The 2,500-nt window shown below is 37.2% G+C and overlaps 2 non-coding genes across 2 annotated transcripts in view; both read left to right on the top strand.

The window, feature by feature from the left end:
• The first annotated feature begins 1,081 nt into the window (after positions 1 to 1,081).
• LOC113087338 (5S ribosomal RNA) lies at positions 1,082 to 1,200 on the top strand. The gene has a single exon (XR_003285381.1). It is a non-coding gene; the product is annotated as a 5S ribosomal RNA (ribosomal RNA).
• A 1,216-nt stretch (positions 1,201 to 2,416) lies between these two features.
• Positions 2,417 to 2,500, top strand: part of LOC113087331 (5S ribosomal RNA) — a 119-nt gene continuing 35 nt past the window's right edge. Inside the window, exon 1 of the ribosomal RNA XR_003285375.1 lies at positions 2,417 to 2,500. This exon is cut by the window's right edge and continues 35 nt beyond it. This is a non-coding gene — a ribosomal RNA (5S ribosomal RNA).

Genomic DNA, 2,500 nt, shown 5'->3' with positions numbered 1-2,500 from the left:
CTTTTTGGAAAATTTCACGATTTATATAATAATCTTGCAAAAAAAAAAAAAAAAAAAAAGAGTCAATGCCCGATCTCTGAATCTTACCAGGTTTAGGTCTGGTTAGTACTTGGATGAGAGACTGCCTAGGAATACCAGGTGCTTTAAGCTTTTTTGAAACTTTTCACTTTGTATATAATAATTTAGCCAAAAAATAGAGTCAATGCCCGATCTCTGAATATTAGCAGGTTTGGGCCTGGTTAGTACATGGATGGGAGACTGCCTGGGAATACCAGGTGCTTTAAACTTTTTGGAAAATTTCACGATTTATATAATAATCTTGCAAAAAAAAAAAAAAGAGTCAATGCCCGATCTCTGAATCTTAGCAGGTTTAGGTCTGGTTAGTACTTGGATGAGAGACTGCCTAGGAATACCAGGTGCTTTAAGCTTTTTTGAAACTTTTCACTTTGTATATAATAATTTTGCCAAAAAATAGAGTCAATGCCCGATCTCTGAATATTAGCAGGTTTGGGCCTGGTTAGTACATGGATGGAGACTGCCTGGGAATACCAGGTGCTTTAAACTTTTTGGAAAATTTCACGATTTATATAATAATCTTGCAAAAAAAAAAAAAAAATGATTCAATGCCCGATCTCTAAATCTTACCAGGTTTAGGTCTGGTTAGTACTTGGATGAGAGACTGCCTAGGAATATCAGGTGCTTTTAAGCTTTTTTGAAACTTTTCACTTTGTATATAATAATTTAGCCAAAAAATAGAGTCAATGCCCGATCTCTGAATATTAGCAGGTTTGGGCCTGGTTAGTACATGGATGGGAGACTGCCTGGGAATACCAGGTGCTTTAAACTTTTTGGAAAATTTCACTATTAATATAATAATCTTGCAAAAAAAAAAAAAACAAAAAAAAAAAGTCAATGCCCGATATCTGAATCTTAGCAGGTTTAGGTCTGGTTAGTACTTGGATGAGAGACTGCCTAGGAATACCAGGTGCTTTAAGCTTTTGGGTTTTCTTTCCTACTTATATAATGTACTGGTGATTAGATGGGTGGTCTTTAAAATAGCCCTCTCTTTGCAGCAGTCTTCGCTTACGGCCATACCAACCTGGCTATGCCCGATCTAGTCTGCTCTCGGAAGCTAAGCAGGTTTGGGACTGGTTAGTACTTGGATGGGAGACCGCCTGGGAATACCAGGTGCTGTAAGCTTTTTGGAAACTTTTCACTTAGTATATAATAATTTTGCCAAAAAATAGAGTCAATGCCCGATCTCTGAATATTAGCAGGTTTGGGCCTGGTTAGTACATGGTTTGGAGACTGCCTGGGAATACCAGGTGCTTTAAACTTTTTGGAAAATTTCACGATTTATATTAATAATCTTTGCAAAAAAAAAAAAAAAAAAAAAGAGTCAATGCCCGATCTCTGAATCTTACCAGGTTTAGGTCTGGTTAGTACTTGGATGAGAGACTGCCTAGGAATACCAGGTGCTTTAAGCTTTTTTTGAAACTTTTCACTTTGTATATAATAATTTAGCCAAAAAATAGAGTCAATGCCCGATCTCTGAATATTAGCAGGTTTGGGCCTGGTTAGTACATGGATGGGGAGACTGCCTGGGAATACCAGGTGCTTTAAACTTTTTGGAAATTTCACGATTTATATAATAATCTTGCAAAAAAAAAAAAAAAGAGTCAATGCCCGATCTCTGAATCTTACCAGGTTTAGGGTCTGGTTAGTACTTGGATGAGAGACTGCCTAGGAATACCAGGTGCTTTAAGATTTTTTGAAACTTTTCACTTTGTATATAATAATTTTGCCAAAAAATAGAGTCAATGCCCGATCTCTGAATATTAGCAGGTTTGGGCCTGGTTAAGTACATGGTTTGGGAGACTGCCTGGAATACCAGGTGCTTTAAACTTTTTGGAAATTTCACGATTTATATAATAATCTTGCAAAAAAAAAAAAAAATGATTCAATGCCCGATCTCTGAATCTTACCAGGTTTAGGTCTGGTTAGTACTTGGATGAGAGACTGCTAGGAATACCAGGTGCTTTAAGCTTTTTTGAAACTTTTCACTTTGTATATAATAATTTAGCCAAAAAATAGAGTCAATGCCCGATCTCTGAATATTAGCAGGTTTGGGCCTGGTTAGTACATGGATGGGAGACTGCCTGGGAATACCAGGTGCTTTAAACTTTTTGGAAAATTTCACTATTAATATATAATAATCTTGCCAAAAAAAAACAAAAAAAAAAGTCAATGCCCGATATCTGAATCTTAGCAGGTTTAGGTCTGGTTAGTACTTGGATGAGAGACTGCCTAGGAATACCAGGTGCTTTAAGCTTTTGGGTTTTCTTTCCTACTTATATAATGTACTGGCGATTAGATGGGATGGTCTTTAAATAGCCCTCTCTTTGCAGCAGTCTTCGCTTACGGCCATACCAACCTGGCTATGCCCGATCTTGTCTGCTCTCGGAAGCTAAGCAGGTTTGGGCCTGGTTAGTACTTGGAT

Source organism: Carassius auratus, unplaced genomic scaffold (assembly GCF_003368295.1).
Source record: "Carassius auratus strain Wakin unplaced genomic scaffold, ASM336829v1 scaf_tig00044648, whole genome shotgun sequence".
In the NCBI taxonomy this organism is placed as follows: Eukaryota; Metazoa; Chordata; class Actinopteri; order Cypriniformes; family Cyprinidae; genus Carassius; species Carassius auratus.
Note: the sequence above shows the minus strand (reverse complement) of the source record. Positions and strands in the feature narration are given on the sequence as shown.